Here is a 26,890-nt window from a genome sequence, read left to right on the forward strand (position 1 = left end):
CTGAGGCTAGCACAGAGGAGTAAGGACACAGATGGAGAGTAGGGAAGACCGACAGGTTCATACTGGTACCTGGCAAGAGCTGAGGATGGAAAGCCAGATGGGACCAAATGGGGAAGCTGCTGAAATTCAGACTGAGGACTTTTCCAGTGATTCATCATGAGAGGGAGTTCTTGAGTGCTCTAGTCTCAGTTTATGTTAAGTTTTTTTTTAATTTTTATTTATTTATAATAGTCACAGAGAGAGAGAGAGAGGCAGAGACACAGGCAGAGGGAGAAGCAGGCTCCATGCACCAGGAGCCCGACGTGGGATTCGATCCCGGGTCTCCAGGATCGCGCCCTGGGCCAAAGGCAGGCGCCAAACCACTGCGCCACCCAGGGATCCCTCTTGAGGCCATTTTTAAAGTGATTGTTTTGGGCAACAGTGATGTTGGCAGGAAGTAAGGAGGCATGGGGGCGGAGGGAGAGAGAATAGGAAGAGGTAGTTGAGAGGGTGAGGTGGCTCAATAGACAATATTTCTAAGACTAAAGAAAAATACTTTGACAAATTTACTCAGTTATGTAAGCAAGTTTAGCTATTTTGATTCCCTTTGGACAATGTCAGGCCCTCTAAATAGAGGAAAAGTGAAAAGAGGAGAGTAAATGAGTCCTTTTACTTCTGTGGAACCGTCTAGCATGGGTTCCATGGGGAGGTAGATGGCAGTCAGTACTGCAGTGGAGCTGAGTGGCTTCCACCCAAGCTTGGACCTTACTAGCTGGCCATCGCAGCCAACTGGTCCACAAATCAGCTATCCCATCCTGAGGGAGCGGAACCCCTGGAGTGAACCCTTTTCAGAAGAACATTTCATCAGGGGTGTGGAGACTGATGGACGGTATTAAGGGCCTCGGTGCCAGACGTTTTTATATATGTTCTGCCATTTGGTTCCCCCAATAACCCTGTGAAGTTATTATTTCTCAGTTCCAGCTGTGGTAACAGGCTGAGAGCCCTCGCAGGTCACGTGGCCAGAAAGCAGCCAAGGACGGATTTGAGCCTGGTTCTCTCTCGTTCCGGCCCAGCGCTCTGTCTCCCCCATTACTGTGGAGTCTAGGTTAAAAATGAACAAATGGAGCAGAGGGGGAGAAAGCACCAGGATGGGGATCATAAGGCGAGTTAAAAAAAAAAAGAAATCTGAGAGGTGTGTCTTGCTGTTTAGATGCAAAATTAGATTTGGACCTGCCTTATGTGATTCCAGCAGACTAGTCAACATCGAGCAGAGGCTGGTGAATGTGCTGCCTTCCTCCAGCATTTGCATTTTCTAAAAGGAATTTCTCTCTCAATCTTTCCTTCTCTGTCTCTGTCCCAGTGGGTGACCCTGGAGGAGTCCTCCTGATGATATGAGCATGCTGGATTGCTTCGAGAGTCTTAATCCCAGGAGATTTATGACTGCGACTTCACTATGAAAACAACACCATTTTCCTTGACCTGTCGGGAAGCATCAATTAGAAGAAGAATGTGAGGTTTACTTTTGACGAAGTGTGTGGGTCATGATAGAGCCTCTATTACAGATGGGGTGATTTGTGGCTAAAATATAAAGGCCATGTGCTAAAAAGAAAAAGAATAAAGAAAGCACAACAGAATTCCAGTTCTCCCCCTCCAGAGCAAGGAAACAGAGTGAGCTTGAGGAATAGAATATGATACATTTTTGCATATTTTTTCTGCATTAAGACACAAGTTGCTCCGCACTTGCAAGTCAGTTTTCTATCAGTGCACATACAGTGGATCTATTTTTCCCTGTTGTTATAACAACATCTCAAGAAATGCGTGACAGTTCTTCAGAGAATGCCACCGATTGCTGGCTGAGCCCCTGCAGATAAGTGCACATTAATATGGATTGCAGCAAGATTAGCTTTGATCCCAATCTGTGCCCGTCTGGATAATGGGAGGTCCAGCTCACTTGTCAGGTAGGTGTAAGGGCTTCAGGCAGTATTAAGGCCCCACAGTGTGAAGTCCGTGCAAAATACCAGTAGCAAAACTACGGACCGAATGATTAGGCATTGTGGAGGCTGTAAAGCTCAGGGTGATAGCCTCCGTCCAGGAGGAAATAGATTCAGATAGTCTGAGGTCATGTGATCAGAGCTATCAGAGAATCCCAGAAAGGGTCCTACAGGAAACAAGGAAAGCTTCATAAGAATTGGTGGATTTTTTTAGGACCTGGTACTATGTACCCCTTAAGAGCAGGAGCCGTGTGTTATACCCCATTCCATCCCCCCAGTGCCTACCATATTGAGATCCCCACTCTGGAACAATGCACATCAAGGGGTGGTTGAATATGTGAACTCTTTGGTCAATATTTATACCCCTGAGCATCGGGTCAAGTGACCAAAAAGAAAAGAAATCCCAATGAGAAAATGTGGTCTCATAGCCTTTTCAGGTGACAAAATTGTCTCTGAGCCCATGATTCTTTCTTTCTTTCTTTCTTTTTTTCTTTTTCTTTCTTTCTTTCTTTCTTTCCTTTCCTTTCCTTTCCTTTCCTTTCCTTTCCTTTCCTTTCCTTTCCTTTCCTTTCCTTTCTTTTCTTTTCTTTCTTTCAAGATTTTATTTATTTGAGAGAGTACAAGCAAGGGGAGGGGCAGAGAAAGAAGCAGACTCTGCGTTCTATTTGGGGCTTGATCCCAGGACCCTGAGATCATGATTTGAGCCAAAGTCAGATGCTTAACTGACTGAGCCACCCAAGAGCCCCTAAATCTTTCTATTTCCATGGTTGAAATCAGCATGGCTTTTTCCACCTGGGTTAAGGTCCAGTTTGATTGGGATGGAGTAGGTGTTTCAGTTTCTACAACTAGACTGGTATGGTCTTAATTTAGTAGCTGAAATCTTGACCTCTTTTTCAACAGAGAACTCTCTGCTCTAGAGTTGGTTAACACTTACTTGCCCAATCTACTCCAATCCATTTCGGAAGCACACCCAAGCAACACACACAAACTAAAGTAGAATGGCAGGACTCCTGTGCAAGGGTAAAAAAAGTGCCTAAGTTATTGTGTAATTTTACCTTTCTTTTCCCTGAGCTTCCTCAATAATTCACACACATTTCCATTAGTCCTTATCATGTGTTGTTTTAATCATTTGATTGCATTAATGTGAAATCTTGGTGGATAGAGACAAAGTGTAGTGCTTGGTACATAACAGAATATCTGTAAACAGTTGCTGATGTTAAATCAAAAAATAGTAAATCAATGAGATGATCATACAAAGCTGAATAGAAAGCTAAATCATTCCAACCTCAATCAGCTCAGTATACTCTCTTCTAGATAGTGTTTTGCAATACTCTTTCCACATAGTTAAATCTTGGCCTAATGTGTAAATTCAGAATGTCTTGGCATTTTATTATTTTATGGTCATCCTTACTGTGACAGCCAAGCTGCTTTTATACTTCCTTCGAGAAAGAATTTGACATTCAGCTGTGTGAAGTACAGTTAGCAGGCAACCTCCATCTCAGTGCCTTTGGGTTCCACCCACAACTTTGGAGCTGAAGTCATGCTCTGCTGCTGCCCCCCTTTCCCCCACCCCCCTGGCTATGAGTGAGCCTTTGGGAGGGGATGCACTAGGGCATAGCCATTTCTGTCCAATGTGGGACTCTTCTAATGGACAATCTTTGTTCTGCAGTTTCCATTGGGTTCACCTGAGGTTTTCCTCACCCAATTTTACTTCCTCTCCCCCTTTCATTTCAGGTATCAGATTTGTATCACCTTCTGAAGATTTTCCCTACCCAACGCAGGGAAAGATGCCCATCATCTTTCATAGGCTTACCTCCCAGGAAATCCCTTACTTGCTGTCTCTTATCTCAGAGTCCGCTTCCCAGAGGATCTAAACGGACCCGCCTATGCAATACCTCATTAGATTTGTTTTCTTCCTTAAATAGGATGGAGAGATTTTGTTAACTTGACTGTGTAGTGTCTCCCCACCACAGCTGCAGCTTTGTGGAAATGAGTCCCAAAGAAAACTGTTTATCGTGACAACAAAGCCTATTCCAAATTGTGTTTTGGGGCCTCATGTTCATACATAAATGCCATCTCCTGGGGGTGGCTCAACTAGAGAATGGGGCATCCTAAATCAGTGCTCCACATACTAGCTGTTCTGCAAGCCTTCTTGAGCTTGGATCACAGCCCAAAAGAAACCTGAGTGCTCCTCTGAGGGTGGGGAGGGGTCCTGAACATGTGGGGAGGTGATAATGAGAGCAATCATGTTTGAATGAGGTTTATGAGGGCTTTCCAGTGGGGCCCTTGAGAAGTCTAGTGCTTTTCTTTCACTTGGCATTTTGCATTTTTGGCACAAGATATGTTAACGCTTGGAATGAGGTTCTCACAAGCTATTTGTTTTGCCAAAGAACCAACTTCAAGTCCTGTGTCTCCTCATCTCTTGTTTGCATCTGCCTTGCCAGGGAGATTGCTCTCGTGTGGCTTCTGGTAGTCCCACTGGTAGCCAACAGAGGCAGGTGGAAGTTGAGTGAAAGATATAGCCAAGAAAATCAAACAACCTGAGTCCTATTGTTTATGCACTTGCTGCTTACCATCTGGCATTCTTACTGACTCTATTGGAACCCTTCTCCTTATCATGAGGTATACCAGCTAGATAGTGGACACATACTTCTCCCGTTATATAATGCCTCAATGCTGAGTACTGAAAATACCAGTTCCTTCAGCTCTGTGACGTTGGGTACTCAGTTACATGGAGAAAAGGAAAACATTAAAGAGAATCAAATCAGACATTCTTTAATTTAATGCAGCAATAAGATGGGCTGGTATACTGTTTCAAGGAGCAGAATGCCTCCTCCAAGGAGCCTTTCCTGACCTCTCCTTGGCTCCAGCCACTTCAATGCTTCATCAACTCCTACTCCTTGTGTAACTTTGGTTGGTTTTATATATTTTTGTGCCCTGTCTGAGAGTTGGAAGGAACTGGAGAAGTCATATAGAACAACCTCTAACTGAAGCCAGGAAGCCCTTCTCATAAAGAGTAGACATATCCTAAGCAGGCATTAGGTTCCAAAGTAGGGTGAAATTAGGTATTGGTAACATCACCTTTGAAAGTTCTAATATGACAGGCATGTGGGAAGTGGGGAAGTCGGTAGATCCATGTCTCTGGTCTCACTCTTATCCCCAGGCACAAACAACCTTATAAATGGGATGGCAGGGAGAATCATTTATACCACTTAATCATTTTTAATTTGTTTCTAATCAAATGTAGTATTTTATTGAATCAAACTGTTCTACCAGATTGGTTACAAAAATTATCAGTCCCCCACTTTCACATTTCCTTCCTTAGAGGCAATTATTTTCCACTCGATGACTGACTCTCCATATAACTCTAAATAGCACAAGTGTATTGCTACTTTTTGGTTTCTCATTTTTTGGGGCTTTACTGGTTGACTTCCTGCCATAGGAGATAGAGAATTTAGTTCTTTTTCATTCCCTTCCCCCGCAACACATACCTTTCCAGTTCCCCCATCCTCCCATTGCAGTTTTATTATAGTTTCAGTGAGATCAATATTCAGTGTTTATATTTTTATGACTATGTAAATAGTAGTCACAGCTGAGCCATTTAGAAACTTCTTTAGTTTCCTTTCATGAACAACTTTTTACTATGTAAATAGTCACAGCTGAGCCATTTGAAGCTTCTTCAGTTTTCTTTCATGAACAACTTTTTATTTTCCATGGAGCTAATAATTATCTCAGATATATGTATGTGTGTGTGTGCGTGTATTTTTTTGCCTTTTATTTGCTTATTTTTCTATGTACTATGCTAATGCAATCTCAAACTCTCTACCAGTCGTCCAAATCTCCTGGCAGTCTGCTTAAACGCATCACATGGTCAGTGTTAGCTTGGAGAAATGTCCTGGAGCCCTCTAACCCATTTATGGTGTCTGGTTACCCTTCATGGCTGAATCACAGCAGTTGTCCTGGGTCATGCTTCCATATCATCCTGGAAATACCATGGCCTCTTTCTTATGTTGGATCTCCTCTTTTCTGTACCCCAAGCCTTCCTCTTCTTTGGTTTAGTCCCCCATTAGGGTAGAGTATATCCTACAATAACTCTCTGAGAAAGGATGAGGAGGAAATACATTTTTTTTATATCCAAGATTATCTGTAAATGTCCTCCTTTTGTCCTAGCCTTGATTGATGATTTGTCTGTGTGTAAAATTTTAGGTTGCAAATCCTTTGCTTTCTGAATTATGAAGGCATTGGCTCCACAGTTCTAACTTCCAACATTGCCACTGAAAAGGATGATGTCATTCTGATTCCTATTTCTTCGTAAGCATGTTTTCTCTCTGAAAGCATGTTGTAGGATTTTAACTTTATCCCAAGTGCTCTGAAATTTCACAATGACTTGCATTGGTATGGGTCTATTTTTATTCACTGGGCTGGGCACTTGTGTCCTTTCAACATGGACCCTCATATCTTTCAGTCCTGGAAAGTTTGTATATATGTGTGTAGATATTTGTCTAGCTATCATTCAATTTGGGGAAAAAATTTTTTTTTTCTTGATTTCCTCCTCTCATTTTCTGGGATTCTTATAGTTTGTATATTAAACTTCTTAGAGTCCTTTTCTACTTTTCTTAAATTTTCTCACCTATTTCCTATATTTTGCTCTATTTACTGGAAGGTCCTTCAACTTTATCTTTTAACACTTCTGCCAAGTTTTTCATTTTTGCTATCATATTTGTAATTTCTAAGAAATCATTTTTTCTCTAGGAATGTTTCTCTTTTAACCTATTTCGTGATTGCAGTATCTTATCTCCCTAAAGATACTGACATTGAGTTAGAAGATACACACACACACATTCACACATTCTTTTCTTCCTTACAAGGTCTCCACTTCCTCTAAATTGCTTTATTTTTTTAAACTTGTTTTGCTTTCTCTTTCATATGCTTTCTCTTTCCTCATCTGTGTGATGGTCTTTAGTTATCTTTACATGTTTAAGGCTCTAAAAATCTGATTGGAAGCTTTAAAACATCAGTGGCCCTGGCTGAATGTTAGCTTCCTTGTAGCTTCCTTGGAACCCTAATGTCAGTATCTTGGGAGGTTTCCTCTTGGGCTGGACAGGTTTTCCAGGGAAGTCATGTCTATTCTTTTGCCTGGAGAGTGAAGATCTGGCTGCCAGGACACTAATTGCTTCAGAAATTTGGTGGGATACATCGGGTTCCCTTTCCACTTTCTCACAGCTGCCTAAGGATTCAGCTTTCTCGGATTTACTGCTATTGCTTCCACAATGTTGCTACCACTGTCGATCTTCCTATTTTTCCACTCTTGTTGGTTTATGCCTTTAAAAAAAATTTAAGATCTTGAGAGAGAGTGAAAATAGATGTATAGGTTCAATGGATCATCTTAGTCTATCAGAATCCACTATTGTGGGGATCCCTGGGGGGCGTAGCGGTTTGGCGCCTGCCTTTGGCCCGGGGTGCGATCCTGGAGACCAGGGATCGAGTCCCACATCGGGCTCCCGGTGCATGGAGCCTGCTTCTCCCTCTGCCTATGTCTCTGCCTCTCTCTCTCTCTGTGTGACTATCATACATATAAATAAATAAATAAATAAATAAATAAATAAATAAATAAATAAAATCCACTATTGTGTTCTCTTTTCATTTTTGGCTTAGCAACAACAACAAAAAATGGATTTAAGTCATAGTCTCATGTGCTTTGTCTTCCAGGGATTATAGTGATATTTGTTGAGTATCCTCTAGTTTCTAGTTATGTTTCGCACTCTCGAACTTATTTAGTTTTTACTGTGACCCAGTATCATAGCTATTAGTCCTCATTTTTAAATATGAGAAAACTGAGGCTGAGAAAGGTTGAGTCTTAACCAGGTTCCATTAGTTGGTAAGGAGCTGAGACAAGACTCAAAACCAGATTTCTTGGTCCAGATCTGACTTTTATTTTATTACCTGCACCAGAGTCTTTTGGCAAACACTTTCTGTAGTAAACATGCAAAGCACCCTCTCTCACCAGGGGATAGCTGTGGTAGGAAGTTCCTTCTGATTAAGAGCTGAAATCTGTCTCTTTTATATCTTCCCACAGATTCTAGTTCTGCCATCTTTGGCTACAGGGAGGTTTTAATTTTTCTTCCCCATGCAAGGCCTTTCACTATTTGTATCCAGCTATCATGGAGAATAGGTGAAGGGCAGTGGGGTTATAAAAGTTAAGGAACTCTGAAGGTAAGACATGTGCTGAAGTTGTCCTTGGTCATGGCAGGGAGGTGTGAGTGAGTTCCCAGAATCTTCCAAGAATGATGGTAGTAACTGACAAGAGGTGGGCAGATCACAGCAGCAAGGAGGGCAGCGAGGACGTGGTGCACCTGAGCAGCAGGAAGCTCTAAGCAGGAGATCTTGCCTATGGGTGAGTGGTACCCATGCCGTGAGAAGCCTAGAGAAACTGACCCTGCCTCCTGGCCACAGGATTAGGTCACAAAAATTCATGTGTCGGATAAGATGAGGCGGAGGAACCAGTGGGTTGAAGATGTGGAAGAGTTCATTAAAAGGGAATAAGGTTCAAATAAAGTGAAGTGAAAAGAAATTGAGAAGAGAGTTGTGAAAGGCAGAGCTGGGGTAAAGTAAGCTTAGAACAATTCAAGGGTATGTGTGACCTTGAGTTGATTAAAAACACGCAGTTCTTTACTCCTGACCCTAACAGTTGAGGACAACACCAAGGCAACTGGAGCCTTGCTTCTGTCTCTCCCTTCTTCCAATGGGAGAGTAAGCTGTGGGGAAAGCCTGTGTCCTCACCTGTGGCATGCCCTGGCTCGCCACCTGGCCCACAGGGTTCTTTCTTGTCCATCACTGCTAAAGGCACTGGATAGAAGATTTGGTCTGAAGCCAAAGTAAATAGCAGCTGAGAGACACATAACAGTTGGCGTCTGGCTCAGATGGCTCTGGCGCCTTCCTAGACCACCCCTTTTCCTCCAAAGAAGTCTGCCTGGCTCGATGAAAACTACAACTGACGTGTGCAGTGCTTTGGGATTTCACAGGCACTTCCACATACAGGGTCTCATTTTATCCTCCCAACTGCTGGTGGCAAGTTTCATGATTCCCATTGTACAGATGAAGGAACTTCCAGCTCCATCTCATATAAACAAGTGACACTAAGTCATTAGATCTCTTTAACACTAGCTTTCTAGTAAGAGAATGGGAATAAGACTTACAGAAAAGTTGTTTTGAGTGCTAAATAGGATGATGTATGTATAGTGCCTGCACAGAGCTGGCATCCCAGAAATGCTCGTTCTGTATTCCCACTTAAATGATTTACCCTAGTTCACTCAACCAGAGAAAGTCAGAATTGGGGTTTCCATCCATCCTTGCCATGGTGGGGCAGGCCATTCCTAAAGGGTAGGAGGAATAATTTTATAAATTATTATAAAATAATTTATAATTTATATAAATTAATTTATATTTATAATTTATATAAATTATTTATATTTATATTTATAAAATACAGCCTCAGCAACTGTGACAGATTCAAAGGATGGCCTCAGCAATTTCTTCCATCCCTACATGCATGCTTCTTTGCAGTGTGAACTTCTCCTCCCTTCCAATAAAAGATTGACCCTATTTCTCCTCCTCTTGAATCTGGGCTGGCCATGTGACTTGCTTTGATCAATAGCATGTTGCAGAAGTGGCATTAGACCTCAAGTGCCTGATCTCACCTTCTTGGTGCTTGGAGAGCCCCATGTATACCGCCCAGGCTGGTCTCCTTGAGGATAAGCAATCACATGGAGAGAGAACTCCAGTCACCCCTGGAGTTCAAGCTATCACCACAGAGGCACCAGACATGGGACTGGACCAGCTCAACCAGGCAGCCCCTTAGTTGTCATTTCTTTTGCTCCCCAACCCTTCACTTGCCAATTCACTGCAGCAATTCACCCGGTGAGATCAATAGAGAAACTGCCCCTTTGAGCCTGGCCCAAGAACAGACTCCTGAGCAAATATATGATCTTCATTTTAGGCTACTAAATTTAGGGGTAGGTTCTTATGCAGAAATAGATGACTGATTCCTAGCAGTAAAGTGTCAGTAAAATTGCATAGATGCTGAAACAGGTACAAAAGGTACTCTTGACATCATCTTTCTCCTTTAAATTATGTTTTATCCTTCACCATCTTTGGTCTTTTTGACTAAAGAGGGAACTACAAATCTGATGAATTCATGAAGACCTATTCCAAGACACGTAATTCTTTGGACAAATGAATGTCGTGTGATCTTATATCCTGGACTCAGGTTCAGAGTCTCATTGGTTACCACCTCATTTTTCTAACCAATAAAGGACGAGACCATATATGCCTGATAGAGGGTCTTGAGAATATTCCCAATGTCAAGTTGGGAGTCGGCAGTAAAGACTGGGACCAAATCTCTGCATCCTCAACCCCCACCAGTCCCTTTGGCCACATGGCAAGAGCATGCTTGCCTCTTCCTCCTCCAATCAGCATCTCAGAGACCCCTCAGTCATTCTGGAGCAAATAAGGCTTAGAAAAGGATAGCAGACACAGGGAGGATGAAAACAAGGTATTTCAGGAAAGGCTGGACTGATGACTCCAGCCCTGACCCTGCCTGGATCAACTTGAACGTTTCAAAGGAACTTTGGTTTGAAGGGTTTGAGAGGATTCCTGAACAACTTGACAATCAAAGCAAAATATCCAGAGCAAGCTGTTCTCCAAGCAAGAGGAGCCGTGGTGTTCTTTTCAGGTAACCTGGCAGTTCCTGGCCCAAATTTGCCTAAGGACAAGGGGGAAGACTGAAGTGATTCATGCAGTAGAGAATAGACCACATCCTCCCTGCAATCTGAAAAAGAAGTTGGCTTCATAGAAATTAATCTGCAGGCCATGGGAATAACGCTAGTAAAACATTCACCTGCTCATTAGCTCATATGTAAGTAAAGTGAGATAGATAATGTGAGTCACAAGCCACCTGTGAAGCCTACTTTGCAATCTGGGGTGCAAGTGGCTGTGTAGATTCTAAGGTTCCTCCCTCCCCTTCCTAGGCTGAGTCCTGGTGACATTGTCAGTAATGTCCTAGGATCTACTTCACTCACTCTCTCTCTTCCTCTTTCTTGTTCCATTCGTCAACAGCAGAAGTAAGGCAAAGGAGTCAGGGACAGCTGAAATGACTGGTTCTGAGTTCCGCTTTCTCTACACACTCCTACACCCATAAAGACCAGGCAGGAGACAGGGAGGGGTGGCAGGCTGGGGACCTCAGTCGCTCAACGCTGGGTGCCTAGAGCTGTGGTATGCAGCCCACTTGTCCAGCCCACAGGCAGTCAGGAGCATTTATGGAGGCTCTGAGGGTGCTCCAGAGGAAAGAACAGACCACTAGAAAGGACACCAGGGGTAAGGAAATCTGGTTCCAGCCCTGACCTACTGCAGGAATTTAGGTGGATTAATAAATGAACATTTTTGGCACACTTTACAATAGGCTTTCAAATGTACTTTTGATTAATGATGTGACACGTGTGATACATGATGTATCACATGATTCCTATTTAAGAGATGAAGAAGCTGAGGATCAGAGAAGCAAAGTGATTTGCCCAAAGACACAGGGCAAATAGAACAGGAATTCACTACTTCCAACCCCTCTGCTTCTCCCACCATGCTTGGCCACCCCTTGGATATTAACCTCTCTGAGCTGAAGTTCCATCATCATTGAAATAATGACAATTTTCCTGGGCATTTTCTCTGCGTGAGGTAAGCATGTTCCCCGTGTTAGCTCATTTAATCCTTAAAATAACCTATGGGTAGAAACTATTTTTATCCCTGTTTTAGAGATGAGAGAGCTGGGGCTTACAGAGATCAGCAACCTGCCCAGCCAAAGCCAAAGTTCTTAGCCACCTCACCATATAAGCTCCCATTGGTGACTGGAATGATTTTCCCCACCCATTTACCTCACCAGGCGATACTGAAGGCAAAATTAGATGATGGATATGAAAACACTTTTTGAAAGTTAAACATATCAGGCACAAATATAAGGAAAAATAAAAAATCTCTACTCCTGTAGACCTTATACCATAACAAAGCCCAAAGTAATTTCCAACAACCTGACATAACAAGTCCGCACTGACATAAAGCAGCAGACACAGTTACAGAAAGGAGTTGCAAGGGGAGGGTGATGAAGGTCAGAAGCACCAGTCCTTGAGGTGACTTCAAAGAGGCGAGTTTTGCTTAGGTTCCTGGCAATATGGTGGGGCACAGAACATAAGAGAAGAGGAGGATTCTAAGCAGAAACTTTGGGCCAGCAGGGCCAGGCTGCCCTATCTAGGGGAAGGGAGGCAGGAGTCCAAGCAGGGAGGAAGATTCTAACAGAAGTGAGTGGAAGCATGCTTGAAGCCATAGCAGTGAGTATGTGTGCATGAGAGTGTGAGTGTGTGAGCATGCATGTGTGAGAACATGCATTCATGTGTGTGAGCATACATGCATGTGTACAAGCATGTGTGTGAGTGTGTGTGTATGTGTGACAGGCAGGGCCTCTGCAGTATCATACACAATAGCTTCCTCCATTATCTCAAACACAGACCAAAACTCATCCTCCACCAAGCACTTCTTATTGCCACAATCCTTGATCCCCCACAGAATCAAAATACATTCTCTGATCTTGGCAGAGACTCTTGCTCTCACTTGTGGGCCTTTGCTATGGACTTTTATGTCTCTGTTTATTTTGTGGGTTTCATGAGTGGCTTATGCCTTTAAAGGAAATGCACCAGCCTTGGCCTGTCATTATGGCCCTTTGCTGGCCACGGGCTGTGCTCACCCTGCTCCTGGGATGGGTGAGCCTGGGTTTTTAATTTGCTGTGACAGGAGATAATTGTTGCTTGAATTTCCACCTCTGAAAATAAACCAGGGTGGTACTTCCCGGCTGGGAATCCACAGAGGCAAGCTCATCCCTGGGGCCTATGCCAGAAGAGTCTTAGCCAGGGCTAAAGTGGCCAATTTCAATGTCCCTCACCCCCCCCCCCTTTCCTTTTCTGGATCTCAAAACATACAATTTTTGTATGTATACCTTCTTTAAGGTCTCAGGATGGCAAAGTTAGGAAAGTTCAGGGAGATTTTCTGATAATGTCTGTAAGAATTCTAGAGGTGGGATTCTGAAATTTCAGACTCTGAGGTTACTAAAACCTCCACTCTGGCCTAATCCCCAGGTATAGCTGCATTCAAGTTCAAGCACATCATAGCCTGCCCACAAGGGCTATACTCCATGCCTTTTTCTTCTTTTTAAAATATGATATCATGCATAGAAATAGGAGGGCAAAGTCCCACCAATCAAAGCACTCTGAATTGCAAGTCAGGTCATGGATTTTGGATAAAAAGCAAGACTCTTCTTACTTATAAAGTGAGGTATCTCAAGATCACCTTCTAAGGTTACTTCTGGCACAAGGAGCCACTCTTCTTAGATTCCGTTCATGGACTTGTTTCACCAGAGCTGAACTGAGCACAAGGCATTGTGAAGCCTGCATGGATCATACAAGTACGGATGCTATAAAGATGTCTGGGGGCTGTACATTTCAGCTATGTCTTAGGACTAAGATAATACAGAAGGAAAACCCAAAAGTAGAGAAGCTCATTGGGGTAGAGAAAAATGAGTCCATGAGGATACTGCCCCATATGTTCTGGAGCCCTGCAGAAGGCTGTTTTTGTGCTACGGGTCATTCTGTTCAAATCCTGTCCTTCCACTCATTAGCTGTCTGACCTTTGGAAAATTACTTAACCACTCTCAGTTTCCCCATCCATAACATGGAGAAGATAAGAGACCTGCCTCCTTGAACTGTGATGAGGTTTAAGATAAAGAGTGTAAGTATGTTGGTTATTTGTGCAGCTCAGTAGAAAATCTTAACTTCCTCCTTTTTTTTTTTTATCAAGATTTTAGTTATTTACTCATGAGAGACAGAGAAGGAGAGGCAGAGATATAGGCAGAGGGATAAGGAGGCTTCCCACGGGGAACCCGAAGTGGGACTCAATCCCAGGACCCCAGGACCACGACCTGAGCCAAAGGCAGACGCTCAACCACTGAGCCACCAAGTTGCCCCCTTACCTTCCTTCTTTTAGGCTCATGGTAAGATGCTTTCCCTTAGCCCCTTGAAGTTGGAAATATTTGCATGATTTGCTTTAGCCAGTGAAATGAGAGTAGAAGGATTTTGTGTTGGAAAGACTTAATAGCCAGTATAAGACACTGTTGTAAGCTAGCAGTGCAGCTTATAATGGCAGCTAGCAATGCAATAGATAGAATACGTGGAAGCTCTTTTATTCTGGGTTGACATATGAAGAAATGTGCAGCGGAGCCCCCTAGCCAACCTGCAGTAGACGTTTCATGAGAACAAGAAGTAAACTTATTATTAGTTACTAAGACTTCAATGGTCTTTGTTGTTGCAGTATAAACTAGCCTACCCTGACTTTAATAATATACCTAAGCTATTCTAGAATAGCCCGTAGAACATAGTAATCTAATAATAAACCATAGTTCCTATGTTGATTCTACAACAAAGGCCAGGACCACTATTGTGTGAAGCAACCACACAGGATCTGGCATAGTTCTAAGCAAACATTTGTACACTCTTTTATAGTGACACTGGATGAATTCAAAATCATTGAAAGCTACCAGAACCCAAAATCATTGAAAGCCACCAGAACACTATTCTTGTACCCAAGAATAGTGAAATGCTTTCCAACAACGAGAAGAGGAAGACTACTATTTGCACAAAATGTAGAGTTGTCATTATGTCCTTCAGTTTTCACCAACCAGAAAGTAGGCAATAGAATACTGATTCCTGCCACCACCACCCCCAGTAAAGTTATTTCTGGAGCATAAGCCTGATGAATTCTTTGCTCAGAGTAACAGGTAACAGATGCTAGGTATTTGATTCCAATATTTGGTATTGATTCCTTAATGTAGACGACAAGATCTTTGTTCATGCCAATACATGTCATAGGAATGTCTTCCTCTTAAACTCAGTAAATTATAAAAGTGTAAGAATCCCAGTTATATTAAAAGGAGCCACAGTTAAAGTATCTCTCCATTCTTTCCCAAGGAGTCTCTAGTGACAAAGGAGTTTACTACAAGTATAGAAGAGGCAATTCAGGTAGAAGTTTAAAGCGTGATCTTGATGCCCACAAGATGGAGGTTTGCATCCCCATCCCTTCACTTACCCTAAGATAGTATGTGTTCAAGATAGAACTGTTCCTGATACATAAACAGTGGTCATATACAATGGGGTTGGTTGATAATTTTCTATATTTCTATTATTGCTTTCGTCATTCATTCAAAAAATATTTTCTTCAATCTCTTTCCTGTGCCACAACTCCATTTAATTTCCCCAGCAACATTAGGGAATCAGTAATATTGTTCTCATTTTATAAGTAATTAAATGGAAGCACAGAAAATAAGAATCTCAAGATCACATAGCTAGTTAGGTGGTAGAGTTAGGCTTTAAACTCAGATGTGAAATAGAGAAGTCCCACAAAGTCATAATCTACAGAAAGGGGCACTTGGGGGTAAATTTCAAAAGCCACACACCTCCTAGAGAAAAAGAAGAGGATCTTTTAATATCGCCCAGTCTACTCTGAAGCCCAGTGAGTATAAACTTATGGGGGTATTTAATATAGAAAGGTATGTTGACAAAGAGTGTGAGTCATCTCCTGAGCATAAATACCATCTGTGCAGGGAATGTGTGGTTAAATAAGGGAAATATGTGTCATTAAAAAGTATCCAATTCCCCTGGAAGCCATACAGACCCAACATGGCAGCTGAAGACCTGCACTCCTTGCTCTCTAGCCCAGTGGGTTCCCAGAAGGAGGATGTCGACTTGGGTCTCTAAACCAAACCCTCAACATGAGTCTAAAGCTTTTCGAGTAAGGTAAATACTCTCTCGGGCCTCTTGCCTTCTCACACCTTCATTACATAATAACATGATCCTACCTCAGAAAAAAATCATGGTTAGGAGGGGATTTTCTTTTCTTTTCTTTTTTTTTTAAGATTTATTTATTTGTTCATGAGAGACACAGAAAGAGAGAGGCAGAGGCATAGGCAGAGGGAGAAGCAGGCTCCTCAAAGGGAGCCTGATGTGGGACTCAATCCCAGATCCTGGGATCATGCCCTGAGCCAAAGGCAGACGCTCAACTGCTGAGCCACCCAGGCATCCCAGGAGGGGATTTTCTTTGTTAGAATCCAGTCAATTAACAGTGCACAGAAAGGGCACATCAAGATCATCAGTATTTCCTGGCTAAAGGGGAGCCTAAAGGGCCAGGGTGGTTCATGAATTAGTTTTATGAATTTCTTTGATAAGTTCAGGCTTCGAGTTTCACTAGCTATTGCCAAGCTGGAGAATTAGTCCACACATTTCAGGGCCTTTCATTCATTGGTTCAACCAATATTGCTTGAGCACCCCTGAAACAGAGTGGGGTTAGGTTCTGTAAGGGAGACAAAGATGAATTTCCTGCCCTGAGAGAGCTTGCTGTCTGATAGGAGAGAGGAGTACCCCCAAGGGAGGTTCCAAAAAGGGAGGGCCCATCACAAAGTACTAGCTGTCCAGAAGTGAAATGCACCAGAACATTTGTGTCAGGTCTTACCAAAGGACCTATTTCCCTAGTGAGTCAGTGCTCTCAGGCCTCCCCGGTTGGATGTCATCAGTGAGGCATGTTAACACGAACACCTACATTTCAGCGCCTCTTGGCCCTTGCCTGCATAATTGCTGTCAGAGCCTCCCCTCGGGATTACTAAGAGCCTCGTGCTGACTCCCTGGGAGGGAGAGAGCTGGAGCCCCATGACAAAACCTGCTTCTCTGCCACTGGGCTGCTGCACCTCTTGCAGCCTGTCAGGCGCTGCCCCTGAGTCAGTACGCAAGTGTGAAGATTGGTAACCCAATCTTCTACCCCAATCTTCTACCCCAAATTTCATAAAATGCCTCACCGATGGAGCCCCTCAGCCTGACTCACCCAGTCTAGGGCTCAGGCTGTGGTGCCTGAAGGTAGAGAAGACTCAAGACTGGGCTCCTAGACTCAACCTCACCCACCTAAGCACAGAGGCTTCCTCCACCCAAATCAAAGGGGCCTGTGAACATCAATTCCTTCAAACAAAGCCTGGGCCTGGGAAGTGACCTCCCCTCCAGGGGCTCTATAATTCATCACCAAAACAGGGAAGGCTGGAGAGAAGCAAGCGGAAACTGAATGGGACAGTAGGTGTAAGCCGGGACTGTCTCAGGAGAACTGGACTGTCGCTGGAACCTGTGGCCACTCTCGTTCCCCATCCCACTGTGTCTGTGTCCCACTAATCCTGCCACAAACTCTGTGGACTCCGTGCTTTACTGGTGCCGCCTTTACATTTGCTGGCCAAAAGCTACAAAATAAAACCATGACCGAATTTCAACTGTCTGCCTAGAAATGTAAGGCAATTATCCAGGGATGTGAAGGAAGGATTGGTGTAGAGGTTTGAACTTCCACCACATCAACTCAACCACCAGAGAAGCCAGAGGTCCCAGGTTAAGAGAGAGCTGTCTGCAGTCCGGTTAGTGGTATTTGGGGGGCAGATGAAGGAAACCCTCTCAGACCAGGTTGTGTTTATCCTTATTTGACCTGAGGAGTTGCTGCCCATTGACGGGACCTTACCTAAGACCAGTCATGGGTTACCGGCTGATACCTTGACAAGCTTTCCCCCTGGACTTGAGAGCACAGGGTATATAGACATTTGTCTTGAGGCCCGTCCAGCAATCTTCCTTCACAGCTGGATTTGCTCGGAGGAGACAGCTGTATAAAGCTCAGCCCAACACTTACTGACTTTTCTGTGCTTGTATCTATGGGGAAATTGCAGTCACCAGCTTGAATGGACGAATCAAGACCTATGACACCCTGTCTGCACTAATCACCACTTCCCCAGAGATCAAAGCCGCCAGGCCATGGAGACAGGCTCTCCACTGCTTTGCCGGCCTCCTTTCCTGATCAGAGTGACGTAGCACCAGAATGTCAGGATCAGCTCGAGGGCTTTTTACTTCAGCTCTCTGGTACCAATGTATTCAGTGATTTTCCGGTTTGAGTCTAGCCTTAATCTGCCTTGTAAACAACCTTATGAAAAAAAAAAAAAAAAGCCTTCTCCATGTGAATCTATGAAACAGAAGGAGAGGATACTTGGGAAATCCAAAAGGCTTCCACTTAGTCCTAGGGATAGACAAGCATGCATTGAGGAGGAAGCGCTGGGCCCATCCGGGTCAAATGGAGCCCCACACTGTGGAATGACTGGGATCCTCTGGCACCAGCTCTCAGAAGGGGTGGCTCTGGGGCATGAGCCCTGGCCCTGGCCCCACCCTCCTAGTTATGGGAGATACCTGTGGGATGCCCCAGATAGAGGAATCTCTAGGGCAAGGCCCAAAAGCCAGGCTCCTATGATCTCCCTAACATCTTCAGAGAATGAACTGCACCACTGTGAACTGGGCACGAGGGCGGAGCCGAGCATGTGGGGCAGCTGCTCAGCAGAGGAGGGTTGCAGACCAGCTCTCCCGGTCACTGTGACCCCACCCCCCAGCAGCTCCATGGTATCAGCTTCCTCTCCATACCGCACCACCGCCTGAGGGTTTCCTGGATACCACCCAAACTCTGGTGCTGAGCACTGCCTGCCTCACCCATGCCCTGCTGCATGATCTCCCAGGGCCTGACCTAGCCGGCCTGGCCTCCTCTTGATAGTTTCTTCCCCATAGTGTGTCTTTAGCACTTGGAGTAGCAGGCCACCAGGAGGGTTCCAAAGGCCCCTAGTAGCAGTTCAATCAGTATTTGGTGGATGGATGGATGAATGGAGGGTGAAGGGAGTGATTGGAGCTGCCTACCACCCACTCCAGTCTGAAGGCTGTGAAGAGAGACTTAGAACCAAGGGAGCATGAGGAGGCTCCTTGGTCGGGATGTCTTTCCCAGTGCTGCAGCCATAGGGCCAGGGCAAGGCTCTCTTGTCAGGATGAGGGCGGAAGAAGCATCTCCAAAGCCCTGGCTAAGTTCAAACAATCTCAGCATTTCTCTTCTGGAGTCTGGATGGTTTTGAGGATACAAAGAACACATGTGATGAGTGCCTCTCTGACTCTCAGAGCTCCCTCATTGGTTGTCTGGGATGGCACAATCTCCCTGACTACACAAACCTTATAGCTGTTAGGTTCCAAAGAAGAGGAGTTTCAACACACCCAGACTCCATCCAGGGAACTAACCTGTCACACTCACAACATCACTAGATAGGGTTGCTAGTGCCCCAGACTCCTGGTGATGAGTCCACCTTAAAGACAGAACTTCATGAAAGCTGGGTGTGGAGGTGGGATGTGTTAAGCCAGGTGTCTTTGGAATCTTCCAGAAAATGTTATAGCCAGACTCACCATGCTGAGTCTAATAAGTGCCAGAGATGGAAAGGGGGGGTCGCATGGCGTCACAGTCAGTTATAAAACTGCAATTACAGGGACGCCTGAGTGGCTCATCGGTAAAGCGTCCAACTCTTGATTTTGGCTCAGGTCATGATCTCAGGATTGATTGTGGGATCGAGCCAAGCGTCGGCATGCTCCTCATTCAGCGGGGGAATCTGCCCCTCTCTCTTTCTCCCTCTCCATCTGCCACTCCCCCCCACTTGCTCTCTTTCTCAAAAATAAATAAATAAAGTCTGCAATACAGCCTGACTTTTCTAAAAGTTAATTCATAACTTTTAGAATTCAAAAAGTCCCTGACTTTTCTAAAAGTTAATTCATAAGACAAGGATTCCAGAAGAATGTCTGGCAATGGCAGTGGCTCAGTAAATAGTTGTTGATGGACTGGGACTGCGTTGTCCCCAGCTTCCCGGGTACCTGGTGGTACAGAGCCATCTTCGCAGAGGCCAAGGAGGATCCCAGCCGTGGCTCTGACCCACTCAGGTCGAAAGGCACAGGTGGCCTCTCCACTTTGGACACCCACGCCCCGTGTTAGCCAGAAGAGAAGCTCCGAATGGTCATTTAACTATGTTTTAGTATTGAAAAGAGCAAACCCTGGATACTAGCTGAGAGGTGCTGCTTTCCTTGTGGAAAAGTGGGCTCTACGTCAGGGAGTAAGCTCCTTCCTGGCCCAGAAGGTTCGCAGTCAGACGCTTCTAGGGGAGATCAGATTCCCCCCAAGGCCAGGAATGCCTCCGGCCTCTCAGCCTCTTGCAGGGGTTCATTCCAATCCGAAGGAATGGCCTGGAGCAGGCTCGTTAGCAGCCTGGCTGGTGTGGGCCCCGGGCAGCTCGGGGAGCCTTGCGCAGCAAGCACGTGGACACCCGCAGAGGCCACGGTGCCAGGTGGGGAGGGTCTGAACTGAAGGCACAAGGAGATGCTTTTGTGGAACCTCGGGCTGACCAGAAACACCCAGCGCTTGAGCCTGGCCTAGGACTCAGTGTGACCCACAGGACATCTTCAGGGACTCCCACTGGTGTTCTCGAGCAATGGTATTTGCCACACGCTGGCATTGCCAGCACTCGTCCTCCCTCTGACCGCATCTCAGGGGCCACCAGGAGCACAGTAAGCTACCCAGGGTGGCCAGTCAGCTAACGGGCATCCTTAACGAGATGTTCGGCTTGGACTTAGGACCCCCCGGGACTCAGCCTTCCCTCACCCCTGCCTCACCAAAACCCCAAGATCACCTTTCCTGAGAAAGAGCTTCCCTAGAACATCTCAACCTTAGCTCCTTCTGCTTCCCTGCCTTGTGGGCAGCCCCTGGGTGACCGCACTCACCATCACTTCCTGGGTGGTGGTGCTGCACCGGTTGCATGAAGATCACCCAGGATTAAAAATCTGGATTCCTAGGTCCCACACAAGACGTTTCCTGGAGGCGGGACATGGGGAACAGCAATGCACATTCAGACTCATTCTCAGGTGCTTCTAGAACCCTGGAAGGACTGGTTATCACTAACAAATAGAGCATAAACTCTTTAAAAGTGCATTCAAACATCCCTGCCTCTGTTAAGAAACTGTGGAAAAGTAAGTTCGACCCCCAGAAACTGTTTTGCTTCCTGACAACTTTAGAAGAAGCAGTTCTCTCTTTTCCTAAAACAAGGCTGTTCTCTGGCTTCTTTATACATCCTAGGCCCGCAGGAATCTGCGAGTGGCTCCAATACAATGTGGCCAACAAACCGCCTTCCTGAGCATTCCAGACACCCACGGACACAGCTCCCAGCACGTTCCCAAACTCTAGAAATGAGTGAGGCTATGAGTTTTCCTTGGGGGCTCACTGGATCCCAGAAGCTTCTGGAAGGGGTGTTCCCGGGCTAACAAACACTTACAGCTCAGGAAGAGGTCAGACTCAATGCATATTGCAGAATAAATTCCTGGAAATGGAGAAACCCTCCAGATCATGTGAGGGACAGACGTGTGTCTTAAAAAGAAAAAAAAAAAATTAGAGTGAAGCCAAAGCGTATGTTGCTAACAACAAGACTGAATTAAGGTCTTAGATTCTGCTGGTTGCCAATGCTGAGGCAGGAAATAATTCATTTTCCTTTAACTAATCTCTCTGTTTACATTATTTCCTTTGCTCCACAGGCCTGGCTTAGAGAAGGCCTGTTTCTTTGTTTTGTTTTGCTTCGTTTTTTAGTCCTTGGTCAGTAGGACTTGGTCCCACTGCTCCTCAGCCCCGGGGAGCCCTATGGTTAAAGCCATTGCTGGCATGACCCACCCAGAGGGGAATGAAGGGGGAAGACAGCAAGGCCAGCTGCAGATCTGGTCCTGCAGGTGGGCCAGCGCCTGCCCTGCTCCCCAGCTCTGTCCCTGACTGCTGTCAGCTGCAGGGTGTGGAGGTGTGGAGGACCCCTGTGTTGTGGTGGGGGGTGGGGGGTGGGGGGACGGGGAGCCACACCTGCCTTTCTCACGTTAGTAAGCCCTGTTCTTGGCAAGGGGTTAATGAATACTGAATACAAGATTGGCAGCATGAGGGAACAGCAGATGATTTCCAAAGTGGGCTGGACACATTTCTATCTCAGTCTCTTCACCCAGCAGGATGGGGTGAGGGAGGAGGGAGGGAAGGGGAAAAAGAGAGGGAGGGAGGGAGGGAGGGAGGGACAATGAGCAAAGCATCAAATCAGAGATGTTGCCAGGGGGTAAAGGAGGGTCCCATCATCGCATCTCAGAGATGCGAAGCCCATCAGCTGCTCTCTTCACTTCATCCCTTCTACACCTACAGCTTGCAGAGTTCAAAGCAGCCCATCGTAAATGGTTCTAAGTCTGGAAAGGCAATGTCTGCCCAACTTGCTCCTCCCCTGTGGTCTCTGGCCCCCAGAGTGCCCCTGGGGAAGCATGCAAAGTCCTGCTTCTTTCATGGGTTGGTTCTTTCTCTCTCTCTCTTTTTTTTTTTTTCAAGATTTTATTTATTTATTCATGAGAGACACATAGAAGAAAGGCAGAGACACAGGCAGAGGGAGAAGCAGGCTCCCCGTGGAGAGTCCCATGCAGGACTCCATCCTAGGACCCCAGGATCACGACCTGAGCCAAAAGCAGGCACTCAACCACTGAGCCACCCAGGGGCCTCTCTTTTTCTCTTTAGACTCAAGAAGCCACTGGTTTGGTCTCTGGTTTACCCACCTTGTGACATCTGGGGGCCTGTGATGGGTGAGGGGAGAGGCCCAGGAGCCAGTGTTCACCGGGCAACTAGGATGGTACCCGTGACCCCTCCCTTCCCGACCTGCGCTCTTCCTGGCAGAGGCAGGACGATGGCACGACGATGTCAGCTCCGTCCATCTATGCGCGCGTGGCTCTACCGCACTGCAGATGCCCTCGATGGAGAAAGCTGCCCTTCTCATGTCCAATGGAGAAATCCTACTTTGTAGACATTTTTCTACTTTCAAATAACAGGAGAAAATTGCTGTTCTTTTGGCTCAAGCAAAAATAAAACAGGGTTGTTTTTTTTTTTTTTTGAAAACCCTATTTAAAGGGTTCATTATCTCACAGGCTGCTAACTATATACTCTGCGCCACACTCAATAAAAGCTTCATATAACTGTCTTTGAAATTAACAGCCACCTCTTGTGCTTTTCAAGTTATTAAAGACGTTGGCATGGTGGAGAGACTGTAAACTTTCTATACTGGTGATTAGTCAGCGGGACCACATCCCACCAAATCCCCCAGGGCGTTCCTAACAAAAAGTTCCTTGTGACCCAAGCACCAATTTTTCTTTCTTGTCTGTTCATTCTAATTCCACTCAATTACTCCTGAGCAAGCTGTTTTATTCCTGTCAACTCATGTTATTTACTGGAGCCTGTCAGGAGGACTAAAGTGGAGGCTGATATTATGTAGGATGTTTTGAGACTCATTAAAACACTTTAAAACAATCACCTATTGTGATATTCACAACCCTGTATAGGGTGGCCTTGCCTAGGCCATTTGGAGCCTGGATCACTTTATTTATATGCTATTAAAAGTTTCAGATTAGAATGGCTATTCTTGCTATAGAAATTTTGGACCTGGGACCCAAGACCTGGTCTGGGCTTCTGGAGGCTTCTGGGCAAAGATCCGAAAGTAAACAGATTAAGTGTGTGTGTGTGTGTGTGTGTGTGTGTGTGTGTGTAAGGGTGTTATCCAGGAACAACTCTGCCTCTGACTAATGAGCTGAAGAGGAATGGGGGTCAACAGGCAGCCCCGGATAACCAGAGAGGCTAGGCTTCTGGAAGAGGGAGGTTTCCCTGGGAGAGCGTGTATAAGAGCAGTTTTCCTCTGAAGATGGGAAGGTTCCCTGCTGTGTCACTCTTGATACATCATTATCCCATCATTATTCATATAATCACCAAACAGTTTGTAGGAACAAGGCACGATGCTTAGACTTCCTGATGGTGTAAAGCAGATAACTTCATAGTTCTTGCATCATTCAATGAAGGATCTGCTTCACTGACGGCATGTGGAGTGTCAGGTGCCAGGTGAGCACGTGCAGCCAGAAATCTGAGCTGGTGAGCCACGGAAACAGCCCTCATTCTGTTTACCCACTCAACCAGCTTCCTCTTGCCTCCCACTGGGGCCTCCTGTGCCCCTGCTTCTCATCCTCCCTTCTCCTACACTATCCCTGGTGACCCCTGGCAGCCTAGACAGCCCCTGGGGACAGAAGCTGACTCCTGTGTTCTAGGCACTAGAATCCAACAAGGAGGCTGTGCTCAAAATGGGGTGGAAGTAGAGAATTTGTCCTTACCCAGCCCCAAAATTTAGAATTCCTTATAGGGGAGAAAAAGGTCCCTCCTTTCTTCAATGATTCTAAGATGCTTTATGGTTTCAATAGTTGCCATGATCTTAAAGCAAGGCTCAGAAAAAATCCAAGTCAAAACACTGTACATTACCTCACATGCTCCGAGCACATGGTTTCCCCACAAGTGCCTCATCTGTTCACACATGCCATCCTCACCCCAAGCCAGGAGATGGAAGAGGCCAGCCCAAAGCAGCCGGGGCAGGGGAAGCGAGTCTGTGGGTCTAGGAGCTCTGAGCACTGTCCTCAGTTCTCTTTCTTCAAATGCACCAAGAGGAATTTGAACTAGACCAGCACTCTCCTGTGTTCTTTAGGCAGTGAGACACCCTTCTGTGCTCCAAGAAGTTGCTTTCCAGTCAGACCCACTGAGGACACACTGCCTGCTACAGCCCCAGTCCCTAGACTCCCAGCCCTGCTCCCATGAACTTAGAAAGTGCTAAAGGAGCTGAGTTCCAGGATCCTTCCCAGCTGGAAATTCTAGGATGCAAGGACTAGGCAATGTATGTACCAAAAGTTATAAGGCATTTGCCTGGGGCCCTGGTTTCCACCCTAGCTGTGCATAGCAATCACTTGGGGGAGATGCATGAAAAATAAAACTCACATTCATCTTTCGATGGACATCAAGGCTCCTTCCACAGTTTAGCTATTGTGGACATTGCTGCTATAAACATCGGGGTGCAGGTGATGAATGGATAAAGAAGCTGTGGTTTATGTATACAATGGAATATTACTCAGCCATTAGAAATGACAAATACCATTTGCTTCAACGTGGATGGAACTGGAGGGTATTTGCTGAGTGAAGTAAGTCAGTCGGAGAAGGACAAACACTATATGTTCTCATTCATTTGGGGAACATAAATAATAGTGAAAGGGAATAGAAGGGAAGGGAGAAGAAATGGGTAGAAATATCAGAAAGGGAGACAGAACATAAAGACTCCTAACTCTGGGAAACGAACTAGGGGTGGTGGAAGAGGAGGATGGCGGGGGGTGGGGGTGAATAGGTGACAGGCACTGAGGGGGGCACTTGGGATGAGCGCTGGGTGTTATTCTGTATGTTGGCAAATTGAACACCAATAAAAAATAAATTTATTATTAAAAAAAATAAAATAAAACTCACAGACCTCTCTCTCGGCCCAGGGGTTGTGGTTCACCAGACCTGGGGTGAGCCAGCGAGCCCAGCATCTGCATTTCCCAACAACTCCCCAGCCAGCTGTGACGGGTAGCAGGCGTCATACTGATCATTTGGGGCCCAATTTAGAGCCAGACGCTTTCACAGGGCAAGAAAACGAGGAAAGAGCTAAAGCAAGTTTTTAAATTGCTCACTTCTGTTCACAGGAAGGCTAATTGAGCCTGGTGTGGTTTTTAGAAGCCACTTCACCAGAAATCAACAATCTAAAAGGCAGCGAAGCAGAATTTGTTTTGTTTTGTTTCAAACCTCAGACTGACACTCAGACCGTATCCTAAGGGCAAACATCTTCCGGCTTAATTGGTAGGTAGCCATCGCCTGGAGCCAGACGGCAAGGGATGCTGGCTGCCCACCCCAGGAGCTCTGGGACCCGAGAGGAGACAGCCCCCTGGGATGTGGCCTTCTCAGTGGCCCTGGCTACAAGCAGAGCCGACCCAGCCTTCTGTCAGGGGCTCAGAGCTTCAGGGCAGAGCAAGCAGGGGCCAGGAGGAGGGCCAGGTCAGCTCCCCAGGCCAGGGACGCTAGTTCTCACAGGCCAGGCCAAGTTCCTCAGCGAGGAAACCATGGCGGCTGGTGTGTATCCCTGTCCACACACACACACACACACACACACACACACACACACACGAGCAGCACGGCCCCCTGCCCCCGGGGCAGGTGCCCCGCCTGCTGACAGAGGGAGTCTGGTCTCCTCAGGATAAACCAGAAGTGATGAATCTTTCATAGACTGAAGTTCAAGGTGAAGAGCAAGCCCAGAAAATGAGTCTTATTACTGCTCCCTCACATACATCCTGCAATCCAGACGAGCTGGATGACTCACTGCTGTTTACACAGATTCTGTTCTCCTCCCTGAGCATTAGCTTCTGTTGTTCCTTTCCCCTCCCTGTCTGTTGGACTCCTACACATACTTCAAGGCCTGTGTCTCAGGCCTCCTCCCCTGACCTCTCCATAAGATGCGGCGATATCACTCCCATTTGGAACGAGCAGAGTATATCATGTGTACCTACCAGCTGGCATTTTTCTTACACGGTTGTGTTTTCTGTCTCCTTCTACTGTGAGCCCCTGGCCCCTGCATGTTTCAACATTGTGCTTTCTATGTAGCAGGCACCCAGTGAACACTTATGGAATCGAAGGTATTTTCCTTGCTGACAGTACTTGAAAAGCATCATGGTCCCGGTTACCTGTTGGTTGGCAACCCCGGGCACCACCTCCATCTCTGCAGCATTGTGCCATCATCAAGCACGTGGCACAATATCGAGCATGTGGGGGGGAGGGGGTGGCTCCTGAACAAAGCCAGCATCTTGATTGGGGGTTTGGATTCCTTTGAGCTCCAGGCCCACGTGGCATTGAAAGACACTCTAGTCTCCATTGAGTTTGGAATCCCCCTCAAGAAATAATGAAAAAGAAATGGAAATTTATCCCACTGAGAATAAAGCCTGGGTATATACATGGATCACATTTTGCAACAGATGTGTTAACGTATCTGATTCATTGGACTGACCACTTGTCATAATGTAATACGT

At 45.7% G+C, this 26,890-nt stretch overlaps 1 long non-coding RNA gene across 1 annotated transcript; it reads right to left on the reverse strand.

Moving 5' to 3' along the window:
* Positions 1 to 586: 586 nt before the first annotated feature.
* On the reverse strand, positions 587 to 26,552 carry LOC140600699 (uncharacterized). The gene is made up of 4 exons (XR_012003862.1): positions 26,375 to 26,552; positions 21,247 to 21,338; positions 20,699 to 20,789; positions 587 to 1,458 (listed from the first exon to the last, which is right to left on the reverse strand). It is a non-coding gene; the product is annotated as an uncharacterized lncRNA (long non-coding RNA).
* Positions 26,553 to 26,890: the final 338 nt, after the last annotated feature.

The sequence above is a fragment of the Canis lupus genome, chromosome 12, assembly GCF_048164855.1.
Source record: "Canis lupus baileyi chromosome 12, mCanLup2.hap1, whole genome shotgun sequence".
Classification (NCBI taxonomy): Eukaryota; Metazoa; Chordata; class Mammalia; order Carnivora; family Canidae; genus Canis; species Canis lupus.